The following is a 19,329-nucleotide window of genomic DNA, read 5'->3' as shown; positions in this document are numbered from 1 at the left end:
GCTAAATGTTTTTCTCGTTTTCCAAAGAAAAAATAAACTAATTATTTAGAAGTATCATCAAAATTAGCTCTCCAAACAATGACTGTAATTGCTGGCTCAAAGAAATTGCACAGAAAATATCTCTGATTTCCTTTTTTTTTTTTAAAGGAAGATTTAATGCAAACATGACCTAGAAAATTACTTGGGGAAAAAGAAAAAAGGGAAAGGAAGAGGATGAAACAGTCTGTCACATAATCATACTGATTATACATTATGTTTTTGAAGCAGATCTAAAAGAAGACATGATATTAGGAGTGTATTCCAGAGGGTGTGCACACACACACACGCAAGGGAAATACTACTCAGAAATGTAATCTTGAACAGCTAAAATCATATTTTATGCTTAAATTCCATATTAGAAGCAGTTGACTTGGATAGTGTGATTATTCCACACTGCAGAAGAACATCTTGCAAAAGCAAAAAATAAATTCTGCAGTATTTTCCTGGCACTTCTCTTCATCCTTTTTAAAGAAACCCAACATATTGAATTAGTAACAATGAGTGATAGTAACAATGGGTTTGATCTTGAAGTGTTGCACAAGCTGTATGATATTCAGTAATTTCCAGAAGGATAAGTCTGATCCAAAGCCTTTCCTTTAGGGTTCAAAGAGGTTCCTAGTATTTGATGAGGCTTTGAATCAGGTGTCTGGTTGCTGGCACTAGGGTCTGACAGCCTTTTTTATCTGTACGGTAATGTCACTCTTCCCCGCTGTTTGTCTTACACCCCGTAACTCAGTGAACACAGGTATCACAAGTGATAACCCCCTAGGCTGCCAGTCTGGAGCTGTCACGTGTTTCAGTTAAAAGGCTATGCAAACAGCACTATAGGCTTGTATGAGAAACTCCCCATTCCCAGTGCTAAGTGTGCAAAGACAAACATCTGCTGAGTCTCAAAGCTGCAGAGGACGTGGGAATATGGCTCAGGGTATCCAACATTCCTACAATAGCCTGCTAGTGTTGGGTAGAACTTTGTTTCCCAGGAAAAGTAACAAAGAACTCTCTAATTTCTTTCAAAATACAGTTTACTTTTTTAAAATTTTTTTTTTCATGTGGATATTGGTGTATATTGATGTACAAAGTTTCCATAGAAGGCAAAAATTTATTTGCAGAATTCAATGAATTGCTTTACCACTTATTTACAGATGGAGTTGTAAGAAAGGGCTGAGTCCGTCCCATTGCAGAGGCCATGATGGGGTGAGCACATCAGTGGGTACAGGAAAACCAGTGGATGTAATCTATCTGGATTTCTGTAAAGCCTTTGACACGGTTCCCCACAACATTCTTCTCTCTAAACTGGAGAGATACGGATTTGATGAGCAGACTGTTTGGTGGATAAGGAATTGGTTGGATGGTTGCATTCAGAGAGTAATGGTCAACAGCTTGATGTCCAGATGGAGATGCACAACAAGTGAGGTCTCTCAGGCATTCGTACTGGGACCAGCGCTGTTTAATATTTTCATTGATGATATAGAGAGCAAGATCAAGTGCACCCTCAGCAAGTTTGCAGATGACACCAAGCTCAGTGGTGCAGTTGTCATGCCAGAAGGACAAGATTTCAACTAGAGGTACCTAGGTCAGGACAGTCCACGGTTTCAATGCAGGATGGTGGATGACATGATTGTAAGCAGCTCTGCGGAGAAGGATTTGGAGGTGCCTATTGATGAGAAGCTTGACATGAGTCAGCAGTGTGGACTTGCAGCCCAGAAGACCAACTATATCCTGGACTGCATCAAAAGAAGCGTGGCCAGCAGGTTGAGGGAGGTGATTCTCCCCCTCTACTCCGCTCTCATGAGACCCCACCTGGAATACTGTGTCCAGTTCTGAAATCCTCAACATAAGAAGGATATGGAACTGTTGAAACAGGTCCAGAGGAGGGCTACGAAGATGATCAGAGGGCTGGAGCACCTCTGCTATGAGGGCAGCCCAAGAGAGTTGGGTTTACTCAGCCTGGAGAAGAGAAGGCTCCAGGGAGACCTTATAGCAACCTTCCAGTACATGAAGGGGGCCTACAAGAAAGCTGGGGAGGGGCTTTTTACATGGGCATGTAGTGACAGGATGAAGAGGAATGGCTATAAATTGTGAGGGGGAAGACTTAGATTGGACATTAGGAAGAAATTCTTCACAATGAGGGTGGTGAGGCACTGGAGCAGGTTTTTTACCATTCTTATTTCCTACCTCCCAAATGAAGAAAACCGCCAGTTTGGTATGTCATTCTGTTACCACCACATGAGAAAAAACCTGCCTGGTTTGTCAAAGTAACTGTTGAATAGGTGAGGAGGAATGCTAAGATCAAGGTCCAAATCACCATAGTGAACCCAATTTCTGTTCAATCACGTAAATGCTTTGGAGGACCCACGCCTACATTGTTTTGCTTAATTCACAAATGACACAGTTAATTTGACTCACTGAATGAAATAGAAAAAAATGAAAATAACTTTGCATCAGAAAAACATGATGAAATGGAAAAAAAATGAAAGAATATTTTATAGAAACAGTGAAAACTGCATCAGTTTAATCATTTGAACATTTACATGCAATGAAACTCAAGCTGGCATTTCTAAGCAGTCCAGTTTTAACTCTCAAATGATAATTTGAAGCAAGTTGTTTTGTTTCATTTTTCTTTGCATTTCTGGAAACAAATATAACCATTTAAAGAAGAAAATACTGAAGCAGGAATGTCTAGAGAATGAGAGGAAAGCAATCTGCACTAGTGAGCCTTGCAGAACATTCTGCAAATAGCTTTGTATGAAAGAACCAGCAGAAGGGACGTATAACAAAAAGCCTGCAGTGAACACTGAAATTCGTTCATGAGAAGCGAAATTCTGCACAATCAGTGGTAATAATACTTAAAGAGTAGATGTTTACTTTTCATGCTGCATTAACTATCAACAAAACTAAACTTATGTAAGTCTAGAGTGAATTTTTACATCAGTTTGAATACAAGAAAATTTGTCATTTCAGTTAGGAATACTGATGAGGTAAATTGCGACATTTCTCATAATTCCTTCCCCAGTTCTCTTATTTCTTTCATCCAAAAAGTCCATCCACCATGTAATCAGCAACAACAATACTTTTCTTTTGCTTCAAACCATCTTCTGTAGATGAAGAAAGCTGCATCCACCCACTCTATTCCAGTCTCTTATTTCAGGCTCTCGAAGCTACAAGGTCTCAGAGAAGATCCATTTCCTCTGAGTTTCTTCTCGTCTGATGCTGCACAGTCTGCTGATTTCATGCAGGTCCTTAACCTCGTGGCACAGATCTTGAATAAGCACACACCTCTTACAGGCTAGAAAACAATATCCTGAGGCCCCAGCCTCCATGAGAAGCCCTAATCATTCCCTGCAGCTCAGGACTTGGAGAGCTGCATCCTTCTGGAGTTCTCTCTGGGCTGAAGCCTCTTGCCCTATTTGAGCAGAGGAGTTGGAATAGATGATGTACAGATAACTCTATTTCCAGTCTGTTCTTACCTTCTACAAACTTTTTTCCTTCTCATCTGCTTTTCTCATCTCCTGTTCCTTTCCTTGTTGCCCTGACCTCTGCATTGTGTGCCTTGAAGAAGACATCATATTTGAGGAGGTAGCAATCCTGAACGTGCTTGCTCTACTGGGCGTTATACATAGGGCTTGAGCAGCCTGTTTGTTAGCATCGGCAGCTGCTGCATGGGAGCTTGCTGCCTTACTCCAGACCGAGATGCACTGGTGGCTCCTAGGACAGAGGTAACCTTCCAGCCTGTTGGGAAACTGTCTGTTAGCTGGACAGCCTACTCAGATAATCAGTAACTTAGAATACCATTGAGAAAGGTAGATTGTGTGCGGATCAAGGGATGGAACACAGTGCTCCTGCCGGGGAGAGGGTTGCCCATGGAGAAGCAAGCAAACCCTTTCACTGTTACCCCAGGGTAGGCACAGGTGGTGACAGGCTGCTTACCCAGCAGGGACCTTGGGCTGCACACATTCCCTGCCCATGGGGTCACCTCAGCCACATCACAGTCATGGAGCTGCCTGAAGGCAGTTCCCATGTTATACGAGCAGTTTCATCTCCTGTGTGACCTTGCCTTTATCCAAATGTGCAGTAAGAAGTTCTCATGTGAACGTCCTTTTGGAATAAAGTAGTTTTTTTGTGAGGAAATCCTGTAGCAGCTCAAAAGATCAAATGGGGGAGAGTGTCTTTCCATGGACAGGATCTGCTCTGCGTAGCATCCCTTGGGGAAATCCATCTGGGCTCCATCCTACGCTGCATGAACATGGGGTGCCCAACACCTGAAAGGATGTAAGATGTACTCACTGTCTGTATTCCTCTTCTCATCCTATCTTACAAAACCTGTGATTTTATTGAGTCATTTGTCGTTTAGGCTTTCTTGTTGAAATCCATACAAAACCTGTTCCATCCCTCTCCCTCCTCACCTCACTCTTTCCCTCATGCAGAGCAACCTCTTCTGCTGTTTACCCACCCCAGAGGCAGCTGCTGTAACCCTGCCCCCTCAGCCAGCCATCCTTCTGTACCTTTAACTTGCCTCCCACCTCACAGCCCCAACAGCCAGCCTGTAGAGAGATTTTGAGATGCTAGTGGGATGGCATAGAGTCCAAATACTGGGGCTGAAAGACTCTGTCACCCACCTTAGTGCATTTATACTGCATTTACATTTCTTAAACTGTAGCATGTTCCCTAAATTGTGTAAATTAGTTGTGTTTATCCTATTAAAACAAAAAAATGAATGAAAAGTTCCACAGATGCCAGAAAGTGGCTACACTGAGCCGAGGAGCTGTGCTTCATTCCTAGACTATTCCTGGTACAGTACATGTGCCATGAACACTACAAAGTCACCCAAAAGCATATATCAAGCAAGCAAGAAAAAGGGGAGCTGCTGCGATGACTTCTACCTGCTCGTTTTTCTGCTTCTTGTTTAGTGCTTCATGAGAATGGCATTGAATTATTCTGTTTTCAGTAGTCTTTGCCTGGTTTTTTTTCTGGCTATCATTGGTCATTATCTTAATTTTGTTGGAAGCACTCAGGATCCAGGAAAGATGAGATGTTTTGGTTCAGCTGTTTACATGAGGCTTGTGGCAGATGGCAGAAGTTTATTCTTAATGAGAAGTTTTTCCACCACAGATCTTCCACAAGACAGTGTTCCCTGAGTCTGCAGTGAACCCAAGGTCACTGCTGTTGGAAAACCTCAGGTGGGTAACAGCAAAAAGCAGTAGCCCCAGGGTGTTCTGGAACAGTCTGCACACACCATGAGCTTAATAGGTGGTGGTGTTACCCCTAGCACAGTTCTACCTTTTGAACACCAGGGTGTAATAATAAGGATGGCAAAAAAAAAAGGATAAACTTTTAGCCTCAAGGAAAAGTGAAAAAGAAGCTGGCACATTCATGCTGGAGACAAAAAAAAAAAGCCCGTGTGTTATTTACTTGGACTTTATTACAGCCTGCATTCAACTGCATCAAAGATTAGTCACCTTTATGGAGTTTTTTATAGAAGGAATGACTAATTTCACTATAAGAAGCCCAACAGTCTTACTTTATAATATAGTACAAAACTGACTAAAATATTAGTAGGTAAGTTTTAAAAGCATAGAGCCAGTTCTTGGTCATGTTTGACTGTTATAATCTGTAATAATTCTGTCATGCTTAGGTATATTTTTCCAGACACACCAATGGAATTGCCATCGCAATATTTTCAAAATAAAAGGCATCTGTGTAAACAAAAAATGATGGTGTGAGGTAGTGGCTATCTTTAGGTTATGTAAGAGTCATTATGATTTCTGTCTTCTATGCTTGTCATTTTGTATCAAACTTTATGTCTAAAAAATATTTCTTGATTCCTTTTCAAATGTAATTTCTGCTAGGAATTACACATGGATTTTCCTGTACTGTATGAAAGGTGTTGATATTATAAAAAAGGCTAAGAAAATGTTTTAAATATTAACCTTTTTTCCCCTGAGATCTGTGAAGAGATTATGGTTTCCTTCTCACACTTTCTGTTACATACAGGAAAGTTTTCCTTTATTTAATCAATTCATGATTCAGAGAATTCCTAACATAAGCCTGATGTGCAAAGCATTGCAGGAGTTGTTCTGAGCTGATATAAGCTGTCATACTTCTATTGGAGTGAATCTTTGATTGTTTACATTCTCTCTTTGCATCTTCGAGGTTGTGAGAAAGGAAGTGCCATTTTATTCTTCACTTTAGTAAGTGCTCAATATTCCTGGGTAAACAATAACATCAATCAATTTTGCTATCTTGTTATAGCCATATTATATTATTAAAATTCTCTTCTGAATACTGGAAATTTGATTTGCATTTTTCAGTGCTGCAATTTAAAAACAAATTGAGTGGATTTTAGGTGGGCGTTCATGGAATTGAAATAAGAGATCAGAGGCCTCCTGGGCAGTATTTTTCCTCTTTGCTGTTTATTTGGTTTTCCTTTTATGGGATACAAACTGGATCTGGCTTTCCTATTTTATCTCAGATAATTGCATTGAAATATTTCCAAATATTAAAAATAGCTCATCTTCACGTGTGTTGGCAAAACACTTTGTTTTTTCTATTTTCTACATCACTATTATTCCATATTATGGTGCTGAGGCACTGGCACTGGAACAGGTTGCCCAGGGAAGTGGTGGATGCCCCATCCCTGGAGGTGTTCATTTCCAGGTTGGATGGGGACTTGGGCAGCCTGATCTAGTGGGAGGTGTCCCTGCCCACTGCAGGGGGGTTGGAATTAGATGATCTTTAAGGTCCCTGCCAACTCAAATCATTCTGTGATTCATATACTGTTATTTCCATTTGTCCAGAACTATTCCTTTTTTCAAAACAGATTAGATACAATTTGGCAAGATGTTGGAAGAAGCTTTAATAAAAGAAGAATTATTAATGGGGGTTTTACCGTTATTTCACATCACTGTTCACTTCCAAGAGAAAACATCAAGCTATGTTTTTAAAGAAGTTATTTGTATGAATAGACTATTGGCTTGTTCAAATAAACAGCCCAGAGTTATCATTTGTGGTTTTGTCCATAGGTGACATACCTTGCAAAGGTACTAACTCCCAGCTGGTGTACACATGAGTTGTTCTCACTCATTGCATTATCCCACCAAAATCCTCCTGTCTTGTTCTATCTGCTCTCTGTTACATGTGATGTATCTTCTCTGATCACTCATTCCCTTACCTAGTTCTCTTATCTCAAATTTTGACGCCAAACCTATCCTCTCCTTAAACCCTTTCAACAAAACTCTGTGAATACTTATTCCATACAGAATTTTAAAAGGCAAGACACTGAGTAAAACTTGACCGTGATCTATACTTCATATTCTACTCTCCCATAGCCTTCATTTTTCCCATGGTGTATTATTTCCCCTGCTCCTACCCTATTTAGAGATTTACATTATGAATTTTCTATAAAGACACTCCCCATTTTACCTTCTTCACAGACAATGGTTCCAGTCAGTGAAAGGGTTTTTTTATGTCTGAGCAAATATTTAATTAAAACCTTGCCTGTGTGAATGCATGACAATTGCTTACCATCCTGTAAATCTAGTTGAGTTTGGTCATTCTGCAGTACTTCCCTTATGGGGTCAGTGGCAAGTTGGTCACCTACAGCCTTCTTAAACAAAACTAAATTTTGCATTTACCAAGAGAAGAAAGGGTCATTGTAGAATATTTTTAAAAGTCAGAATACTCCATAAAACTGCGTTGCTTAACACACTAACATCTCTTGGTAAGCAGCATAAACTCAATCTACCTCCTCCAGCTCTGACCAGTAAAGCTGGTTCTTCTTGCTTCTCTCAGACACCAATCTTTCCAACACTTAAAAGTCCTTCATGGTCGTTTTTCAGTATTATACCTGTTGCTGAAATCCCTAACACTAAGTCCTGGTCTTCCATTTGTCCATATCATGGGCCACTGCCCATCTTCCCATCTCCATGTCCTTTCTGTAGAAAAAGAAGCACAATGGAGGGTAACACATTTATCCCTTCCACCTTCCCCACCATGTCAATCCCACCCTATTGTGGAGCCAGGTATATATGTAATAACCCAAAAGAGTGAAGGTGATCTCAAGTCCAATAACCTGAATGCAGTGTAAGGTGGCAGGCTTTGCACTGCATTTCTGAGCAAACTCTTCTATCCTGCCAGCTTTGCACTAGAGAGCTGTTATGTGAAGCCAAGGTGCAGAGTGCATTGGTGCACTTTTGTTATTTCCTAAATTGCTGCGGTAAGTTTTGCCTGAGTTTTTTGATCAATATCCTCAGCTCATAGAGTGAATATAATAACCAGGCAAGACACAATATTCCTAAATGAGGCTATTTCTTATCTGTCAGAAATGTTATTATTCTCTGTACTATTTTCTTGTTCATCAGCCATGTGATAAGATACAGATTTTCAGAACTGCCATCTTTTTCCGTGAGATGTTGTGATACTCTATATTTAGTCAGTGACAGAGCTCCTTCAAGACAAGTACAGTTACGTTTTCAATTAAAGCACAGTGTTATACATTTGTTTCCATTCCCATTTCATTGACAGACATTGGAGGTGAAGAACATATATTGTATTTTTATCCAGTTTGTATTCAATGAGGTATTGGGTATTTGAGTAACTGTTAGAATGTATCTCAGTGCCTACCTAACTTCTCACATGTAAAGCAAATAATAATAAGCACATCTAGATCTCAAAAGCATATCTATCATTTCAATGTCTTTTTTTTCAAGTATCTGTTGATTTCAGTCATTCTACATGATTTAGGTAGTACCTGTGACCCTGATGTTCTCCTTACTTTCCGAGCACTGTTTGGTTTGTTATTTGACCTAGTGCCCTCCCATGCAAAGGCAAGTGAAAGAAGTGATTCTGATCTTCACTACCTGGAAACCTACTGCTCTGCCATGCAGGCATTTTGGTCCCATTCCCAAGTGTAGTAAATATTTTTACATTTAATGTTAGCATCTCTAATAAAAAGCATTGTCCTTATACTAATAATTTTGGTAGCACTTTAGAAGTGCAAGGTTTGCTTTATTTTTGTTCAAGTAAAGTTTGTTTTATAGTAAACTTCATTTGTTTCACTGACCATCATTTATAAAGGCCTGGGAGGAGGTAATAAAGATATCTGAATGTGCTGCACTCTGAGTCCTGCATTTGCTGATGTGGACCCTGTATAAGTGGCACTATGTCCAGGGTGTATGGTGGAAGCTGAGTAGCCTTCAGCATGGCTTTTACCACAGCACACTGGGGTTGTAACTTTGCTAATGACAAAATTTAAATGCATTTAATCTCCAAAGTGGAAGCTTAGTCTTTTTGCCCTCAGGACTCCTGGGGACAGTCCTGATTGTCCACTATACAAAACCAAATCACTCAACAGTCTTTGAGAAACCTTTCCCAGAGCTGCTTTTGTACCATCTACACAGGTTGTCCTCAGTCTCCCACCGACAGACAGGATGGTGAAAGCCCTGTGGCTAGTTTTCTCTAAACCTGGCAAGTGGACCTTCTTATTTCTTCCCCTTGTTGAAAGAGCTTCTGCCTGTAGGTTGCTTTTTGCTGTGCTATGAAGACACGTATGTTCTCTGCTAATGAAATATGATGATAGCCTTGCTAAGCTGTGCCCCACTCCTTGATTTTCTTCCCTGTCATTCTGCAGAGACTGATTTTCAAACGTTTTCAAGAGATTTTAATGAAAAAGAATTTTTGCATGGATAATCCTGTCTCCCACTCACAGCAATTGTTATGATTTTCTCCCATTATTTGAGGCAACAGTATTTCTAAAGAGACGTTACTTATGTGGAAAATTATTACTTGGAAAAAGATTTCTTCTCCCACCACTATTTCACAGTTTATCAGGTAGGATCAAGCTAAAATGGCTAATCCTATATCCAGTTTGCAGTCTCTAAGCCACATATACTAATCCTATTTTGAAGTCCAGCAGCAGGCATAGGAGGGATTGGATGACTCAGAGGAATAAAAAAGGCTGGGTGAATATCTGGAAACAATTTCTTGGTCAGTCTGTAAAAGATTAAACAGTGTTTTCCCCAGGGCAGGGTGGGAGGGAGAGAGAAAGATTAGTCAGTAGCTTGAAACGTTGAAAACAAGGATGGATGTGATACTTTGTAAAGCAAAAATGTTGTAGTAAAACAGATAATAAGAAAAATGGCTTGAGAGTTCTTTTTGATATTTCATCTCAATGGAAGGGTAGCTAGGTATGTGCACAATTACAAAGGAAATGGCACGTATGTTGCTTTTCTCAATCAATCAGATTTGTTTTTCTGTTATTCTAATGTGGCTTTAATTAATTCTAACACAAATGTTTGGGTTTTTTCCTGAATATAAAGACAGATATATACTGTATTAAGTTTTTTAATCATTGCAGTGATGCACCTGGGTAATTTATACTAGTATCAGGGAGAATACCACTTTTAGTTTATGTGTGCAGGTGGAGCAAATGGTACCCGAATATAACACTGATAGTCATACTTCATTGCATGTGTGAAATTTAGCAAAGGGAATTAACAACTGAAACGAGCACTCCCACATCAAGGATAATATTAAACAAATCTAGCTTTGAGCCCTGACCTTCCTACCCATAATTCCTGTCAGGAGTCTTTGAAGTCTGATACTAAAAAGCCTATGAAGCCTTGGAAACTGAAAACAGCATTTCACAGGTATTAGCATGATAATTAGGAGTCTGTTTTACACATCATTTTAATTTGAAAGTAAGTAATCAGAGTTTAGATGCCACTTTGCTTAATTATACTATTTGACATGAAAGTAAATTAATAGCAAATTGATTTCCACTGTCTGCTACTATTAACACTGGGAAAACCAGAAGAACTTCAAACACCATATCTTTATCCATTTTTAATATGATTATCTAAATCAGAGGTTGCATCTTTGTAAGAAACAGCACAATGCATTCGATGGAAGAATAAAGCAGGCAAAAACAATTCTTTAAATCAGAGGAGGAAACTTTAGGACTGTGGGAGCAGATGATGGTTAGTGTGGCATGTGATTGGGATTGACCCCGTAGCATGACCACTGCTCACAATATGCAAGGCAAATGCAGTTTTCAGCGCTATGCATTCCAGAATGTGTCGGGTATTTTGGATGCATTCAAGGAAGGGAGAGAGTCCCACTACACTCAGTCCTCTACAGCATAGAGAGAACGGGAAAATAAGAGCACATGTGCTCAGATTTATCATTATTCCTCATTGCTAACCAAGGCTCTATACATCCCAGCAGGAGGTAACCATCAAGTGTTAGCATCCTTCCATTTTACAGACAGGTTAACAGAGAGACTCTTCAGAAATGTTCAGCTTTTGTTGTTGTTGTGTGGGGCTTTTTTTAATCTCACAAAGCAAATTATTTGACAATTTAAATAAAGGAACCATTACCATTCCAATACTTTTTCTTCTGACGAATATGTAACCAGAAATGTCTTCCTCTCCTGAAAAGCATGGCTTTCTATATAAAGTGTACAATTCATATACAACAAAAAAAAAAAAGAATACCATGAGAATGAGTTATGGCAATAAAGCAGTGAAGGTACTTTTAAGTGTAATTGTTTATTTGCTTTCACAATACAATTTGAAAAAGCTAGACAAAGACTAGCAATATTTCAAAGGCAAACAATATTCCCCATCTAAAGCTGTTGTTGAATTGGTTCTCTCACACAGTGGCTACATTTAATTTAAAATCTAGGGCTATGTTGCATCCAGCAAACAGAAGCTATTACTGTGATCTGATAAAAGCTGGGACAGGCTGTGCTCACTTTGTTGAGGATGGGCAATTTTAGAATACTCACATTCCTACTTCTGTAATACAGAGACCCCGTGACAAGCGTTGGGCAGGTGTGGTACTAGTTCACAGTAGCCCAGGGGTAAAATGGAACTGCCATGTTATGTTTCTTGAGAACACTTTAAAAAAAAAAAAAGCGAACATTCTAGCAACGTAGCTCTCTTTTCTCATTTTACTAAACAACACTGATGACTACTGTGCTTGTGCTGTCTTCCTTACATTGCCTTTGGCTAATGGTTTTCGGATCATATTAGCATTCAGATTATCCAAAAGAGATTATTTTAGAGAACCTGGGAAAGAGTCCAGCCCGAGAAAATAAAAAAAGCTGAAATGAAAAAAAGCTCAGCAACTAAGTGCAAGACAGCCGGATTGTGCAGAGACAGAGCTCAGAGTCCTGCAGCCAGCAGTAAGCAAGGAACTGAACTAGCACCAACCTTTAGTGCTTTGCAGGATTCCTGCAGGATAGAATTTGACAATTTCTCATTGTTCTTGTTTGGCACTACCTAAGCCATCTCTCCACAGTTCCCATGCTGGTGATAATGGTAAACAGTGTTAGCAATCTACAGAAATTAGGGAAGTTAGGGGTTGTGATTTTCTGGGATCACAAATGGACATCTGTTTGAGCCCCTAGGAGAAAACAAAATAAAAATGCTTTTTGTCAAGGGATATAGCATTACCAGTTCCTGGAAGTGGAAGCAAGGCAATTTCCCCAACAAACTCTGAGACTCCTGAAGCATTGTGAAGACTTCGGCTTTATGAAGACGTCAACAAGACTTGAGAATTTCTTTGTGAAGAACATCCTTCAGCAACCAGCCTGATGCTGTTTGTTTGCCCCTGATTTTTCTCTCACCATTAGTCCTCATGCCAGTTTTGTAATTGGAATATACTTGGGTCCCACCTCGCATCAAGTCCGAGTCTAAAATATCTCTCTTCAGCTGCAGGTTTCCTGCCAGCGATGCTTTCCTGTGATCATCAGCCACCTTAGGCATGTTGGCTGTTCCAGCCATGCTGTGAACAGGCTGATCTTAACAGGGCAGAATGGGGACAGGATTTCCTTTAAACTTCTATATCTATGCTGTCTTTAAACATATTAATAAGAAAGATAATTTTTAAAAGCCTCTGAGCACCCTCCTGAGTGAGTATATTTCTTAAAGCTTATTGCAACTTGCCAATAATAAAATTTAATCCAGTGTATGAGTATAGACATTTAACATACTAGCATATGCCATCATCAAAAGGAATATATTCATGCCTTTGATTTATGCTGCAGTGACAATTTAAGCTTCATGGATTGTAGGTTTATGTAGGTTCGTGAAGATAAAAATATCAATGTTACAAATCATTCTACATCAGCTAACACCTTCCCAAATTCATTTAGGTCACATAACTCCAGAGACAAAATTCAGATGGTCTTTTTAAAAGAAATATCCTCACACTCTACTTCCTTTTCAGACAGTATCCAGATAGCTCTTGAGAATGGCTGTAGAATTCAGACCAGTTCAACAATTATCACTTTAAAAAAAGAGTAGTTTTAAGCACGTTTTCCATAGAAGGTCTCAGATCAGGGGAGAGAAAAGTTTGAATGAAGGAACTGGAAATAATTTCTCTTTCTCTCTTTTTAAACGTTTAAATAGGTAGTGATTGTGCTGAAAGAGAAAAAAAATACTATTCATAAGCTGAATTTCCCTCTGATGAACATCCCACATGTGATTTTACAACAAGCCCAAAAGAACAGGTTTATAATCTATGATGATTTTTTCTCTGATCTTTATGTCTTAGTCCCTCCTAGATTTCCTGACACATTGCTACACTTCTCACATAAACTCTCACATAGCATGATAGGAAGGAGGTCCACATAACTTGGGAGGTTCCCTTTGTGTTGTCTTCTATGACTCTATCTGTAACAAAATTTAGACATCTTTTTACCCTCTCTTCAACAGACCATCCTGGGTTTCCCATCCTAGTGGTGACTTGCTTTGTGAAACACTAAAGCAAGAGAAGCCAGACATGGCTTTGTAGTAATTACAGTTTTGACTGGACAAATATGTGAGAAAAAATGAATCATGTTATTACAGCCAGAAAAAAAAAAAGGCAAACCACTGCTTTTAACAGAATAAATAGATTTTCTCTGCTGGATTTCTGTGAGAAGACTGGAATCTTCCCACCCCAAAGTGGGAGTAGTAGCTGCTGTACTTAAACAGTACAATTGCAGAGTGTGCGTGTGAGGTCCCTGGGTGGGCTATGGGCTTTCCCTCTGACAGACACATGTGTGATAAAAAAATTAAAAGATAAGATTTAGAGGCTTAGATTTTTAGAAAACCTGTTTGGTGTGAAATTCTAGGGGGAAAGTATTTGCAAATGGTGTCAGAAGTAGGCAGAAATTATTAACTGACACTGCTCATCTACTTTGCATCTTTGGCATGAAAAGAATTTCTCTTTCTTGCTTCATTAAATATGTAGTTAAAAAAAAAAAACACAAAAAAAAAACCCACAAAAAAACCAAACATGTTTCCAGTGTCTTTTACAAAGTGACTTTAATTACAACAGCATCTGAATTTTTATGACTGGCTGTTCTGACCTCTATAGTCAACACTGAAACAGTCAAACAAACAAAAAAATCTTACTCTCCTGCATCTGTCTGTACTGGGAATTTAGATTATTAATCTTACTGGAGCACAAGGCAGGCTTACCTTCATTTTTAGCATGAAAAACAAGGGAATGATGCACCTGAATTTGAGGTAAGCCTGGAAAATCTTGTCAAGTCAGTGGTCATACTAAGAAGTACAGATTCATTTGCTTGGTGGTGATCCTATGAATAAAAGATTAGTCTGTTATACCTGTATTATACCTACATTTTTACAAGGTTATAGGCTTTGACACTCAGGATGGCCATTGAAGGCAAACTTGTCATTTTTACTTCCCATTTCTCACGTCTATTACAATGCTGTGCCATTCAACTGCAAATCCTTGAGGGCATACAGCCTCCCAAACACAAAATGTGTAGCTGGAGTGATTTTTAATGCACAAGAACAATTGCACTGGTCCAGACTCCCAGAACAGATTTTTCTAGCTGTTATATAAATCCCAAATTGGAAGAAGAGCTGTTTCTATTAAAGAGATAGTCTTGTGAACACCAGACCTCAAGAGGCCCTCTTGCTTTCCTTGGGATTTCACTACTGAGGTGCAATCAACAGACACATTCTGACGGAAGATTAGGCTCCCTGGCATCTAATAAAGTATGAACTCCAGATGAAGCTTTCCTGAAGTTTGGGCTCTGAGACAGCGTCTGACAGACTGTTTGATGTGAGCTGGGATGAGGTGCCTCAGCTGAGGTAGCTGGTGGGAACATCTATGTTAGCCAGCAAGGACAAACTAATATGACCGGGTCTGTAGAGAGGAACAGGACACCACAGTCTCTGATATTTATATTTCAGGGATTTTTGAGCATTCCTTATCTGGCCTCATGGACTGTACCCCCATGTGTGGCTGAAATACATTAAAGACAATCCTGGAGAGCAGGTCCCAGTTTAGTTTCGTCTGAAAGGAATCCCTTTTGCATACACTGAGACCATCTTGTGACATGAAACTACACACAGCAAGAGAGGGCAAATAGGTAATCTTCTTTAAAATTAGTACTTTAAAATCGAGTATTACCCATACATATGGTCTCTCTCCTTTCTCACCTACTTTTTTCAAATGTACAGGAAACTTGCATCTTTGACACTTTTGTCTTTATTTTTCAAATGTGGATGAAATATACCAACAGAGTCCTTAGCTGTGACTTGTGTTCAAAGTTTCTTAGAGGGAAAATGAAATGCACTCACTCAAAGCAGTATCGCATACTCTACATACATAACTGAGGGCAGTAGAGCATTATGTGGTCTTTCCTTTTCACACATGGGAGCATAAAAGTTAACTCTTAGGGTTAGGATGTCAATTTATTTAAATATTCACTGAATTCAGAGAGGTTGAGGTATTTTACTCAAGTCAGAGGCTTGGACTCTTGTGTTTACAAAGTGCAAACTCATTTAACTCGATCTGAGAAACAATCATGATCTGAAAGACTTTACTAGGGATAACTGTTCATTATGCATACCCACAGCTTCTCAGAGAAACTCATTCTCAGCATCCTGCTGTGATAGAAATTAGTCATTATGCCGTAAAGCTGCACTGCTGGGACCCTATTTGCATTATTAAATGAATTAGAGTATTACTTAAGAAAAAGCAGTCCCATAACTGCGATCACCATCCCCCAAACCTAGGCAAATGTGGCCAGCAAATGTTACAGGACACCTCTCATCATTTGAAAAGAGGACTGCATCATCAGTCATCTGTCCCTGTTAATCATACTTGCACTGTCATCTATAAAATACAATGTAAGGGAGGCCTCATAGAAATCTTATATTAATAGCCAAGATATCAAAAGCAAAGCAGCAGTGGATACTGCTGTATAAAACATAACAATAGTGAGATTGGGGGGGAGGGGGAAGAGGGAGGAAGGGGTGCTCCCACTGCATGAAGTCTGCAGCACCACTGAAACACACTTTAGCATGGACCTTTCTCTCAGTGCCCTGAGCACATCAGCATGCAGCCAGGTTCTACTCAGCTACTTAAGAGCAACCAGCATTTGAGGTGAAGTCAGGAAAAGCTTTTAAACAATCTTTATACAGCCATCTCCCCTCTGAGAATTTCCTCTTCATCTCAGCACATGTTTAAGCAGACGTATGGAAAGCATCTTTTTTAGTTTGAACTAAAAGAAACTAGAAGGACTCACAATCAATACTACTGTGTTTTGGGAGACCACAAAATTGAGCTAAGGCACTTTACTGTCTTAAATGGCTTACTGACCATCCTAGGACACTTAAGCTTTTACAACTCTTTTCCAGGCAATTTTAAACACAACTGTAATAAGGTAGTAAGATTGACTTTGAACCTTTGTGAATTAGGAGCCTTCACATGTACAGTGCAGTTAAAAACAAAAATTCCCTATAGATACACATTGCCAACTTTCAGCCTCTGCATCTCCCTGACTTATTCTTTCAAGTGTGCAGAACGTGGGTCGTGGCCACCTATAGAAATGCTGACTGCATCTCTTGCCTCTGCTTTGAACGCCATCCCAAGGAAATTTCAAAAGCTACTCTGTGGCACACTGTAGTCCAGGGTTGGTAGTATGGCTGGATAGTAAATGAGGGCATATGCTTTTACTCAGGTAAAGGTTTAGCAGTTCAAGCATCATGTGCCGTAATTCAAGAAGCACAAAAAATCATGTGAGGGAGACCAGGAAGGAAAACTGAGCTGCAAGCACGTCCTGGCTAAGGCATAAGAGATAGCTGGTGGCCAAATGCAATGAACCTGTGCATTTTAGAGTTCAAACACCAAATCCAGTAAAGTTTTAGAAAAAATGCCAAAATCATGCACTCTAGAAGCACATTTCCCTGTTTGAAATGAATGCGGCTTTCTACCCCCTATGGTAGTTATTATTGCAAGCTGCGAGCAAACGGGTGACTTCAATTTCGTTCATATTTTCAGGGTTATCATCATAATCATAATTCCATAGTCCCAAACAAAACACAGTATTGATCCTAGCTGTTACCAAACTCTCACAAAGCAAATCAAAAAGGAAGTTGCAAATGCAGAAAAAAAACCCAAAAAAACAAAAAAAAAAAACCCGCAGAAGGAACCTAAACATTTTATTCAATCTGTGTCTAAGTGCTTGAAACATTGAGACTTTCGGCTATTGCAAATTTATTGCAGGACCCTCAGGGTCCTGTCAGACCAAATAGTCTAAACTGACCCAGCAGCTCAGGGCTGCTAAAAGGAACAGTCCTCCTCCCTGTCCTCCTTCCCCTTCTTGCCACCAGCGTCCTCCCTCTTCCTCTTACCTCAGTGGTTCCCAGCCACTCCCTGGGTTAACTTGGTGCTATGTGACCTTTCAAGGAGACAGCTGAGCTCATACAAGTGGTGGAAATCAACTCAGGAAGAAAAAATACCTAAAACACCCCCCCCCCTTATTTATTAGCCATAGCAAGCGTGAAGCCAGCTCAGCTGTCTCACCTGATTTCACACTCCCTCCTGCTGAATGAAACAGAAGCAAACTCTGGTAATTCTTGGAAAAAACACACTGAGCTTTTCAAATAGCAATATATGGCCTTTGTTACTCTTGCAAAGTTGTATGAAGGTACAAGACAGTAGAATCTCGCTCAATATTTGTACAGTTCCCTTGTGCTAATTAAAAGTGGTCTTTCCTTGTACAGTTCCAAGATGCTGCCTAAACTCTTAAGTGTTTTTGAAGACAGCTGCAATTTCTTACCTGAAATGAATGACCAATGGCTTAATATTTAACCTGTAGCTGTTTTCAGGTATTTAACCTTGTCCAGAAGTGAATGGGTCATTCCTCTTTGCTAAAGAAAGTGTAAAAATATCTTAAAATGACCTTGTGCCAATTTTATGGTGAAAAGTCACACTTCAGTAAAGCTACACAGCTAGTAACACCTTTGACCTTTTGTTCTTAGCCATCTAAAGACATTACAATTTGACTGAAACGTGATTATGCAATCCTAGTGTAGTTAAGTGAACTTCAGTAAAGCAAGAGGATAAAATAAGGGGACAGTGGTAGGGAGGACCAGCCACGCAGAGGCAGAGCAAGCTGAGCCCTGCTCTTGGCAGCCTTGAGGAAGATCTGTTCTAATTTTATCTCACTGATTCTTGGCTGGTTGTAACGTTTTTGTTATCAGAATAGACTTCTTTATTTTGACAAAGAGGGACTAAGAAGGGTTGATTTATTCACATTAACAGACAGTCAGTACTAATGAGTCATTAGCATATGATCAGAGAGGGTTTGTAACACAGCAGGGCTAGAACAGGGCAAATCAATAGAAGAAAAAATAATTATGGGTTTGCCTTTGAAAATTTGTTTTATTAAAGGAAGCCAGAGAAGAAGGTCATTAGCTATCAGGAAACTAGATTGACTAGTGGATATTCCTGTACAAGGATTGAGCATATTGAGATTTCTGAAACTGTAGTGTTTTTGCAGTCATATTAAACCTGAGACTTAGCCGCAAACCAAGGACAAAGGACCTCACAGTGGCCCATGGAGCAGTCTTGGGCTCTTAATGGCTTGGAGATGCCAGTCTAGTTATGCATCCGATAAAAACAGAGGAGATTTTGTAAAATGCCATCCAGTTCAACAAGATTAACTACCTGTTCACGGCACTGAACTTGTCATTTAATTTCACTCTATCAGGGTGGGAGCTACATGCTGCAACTCTGAGAAAGCTACATAAGGTAATTTATTTTTTATCCCACTGCTCTGTTACAGCCTCTTGGTAGGTTTTAACAAAATCAGGTTCATCTGGATGAGAAACTCCACTTCTTCTGACCCTTGGTCCAGAAACTCTCCCAGTTTCCTCTTGATTCCAACCATTCAAGGACTTGTTTCTCTGAAGAAAAAGCTGTACAGACCTCCACAGAGAAAATCCCTCTGCTTTCTGTCTCAGCCAGAAGGAAAAAAAAAAA

General features: G+C 39.6%; 1 long non-coding RNA gene across 1 annotated transcript in view; it reads right to left on the bottom strand.

Moving 5' to 3' along the window:
* Positions 1–1,522: 1,522 nt before the first annotated feature.
* LOC128851185 (uncharacterized) overlaps positions 1,523–19,329 on the bottom strand; it is a 43,415-nt gene continuing 25,608 nt past the window's right edge. The window contains exon 3 of the long non-coding RNA XR_008448476.1: positions 1,523–7,970. This is a non-coding gene — a long non-coding RNA (uncharacterized LOC128851185). The remainder of the gene's footprint in view (positions 7,971–19,329) is intronic.

The sequence above is a fragment of the Cuculus canorus genome, chromosome 2 (genome assembly GCF_017976375.1).
Source record: "Cuculus canorus isolate bCucCan1 chromosome 2, bCucCan1.pri, whole genome shotgun sequence".
In the NCBI taxonomy this organism is placed as follows: Eukaryota; Metazoa; Chordata; class Aves; order Cuculiformes; family Cuculidae; genus Cuculus; species Cuculus canorus.
The sequence above is the reverse complement of the archived record's forward strand: the minus strand, read 5'-3'. Positions and strand labels throughout refer to the sequence as shown.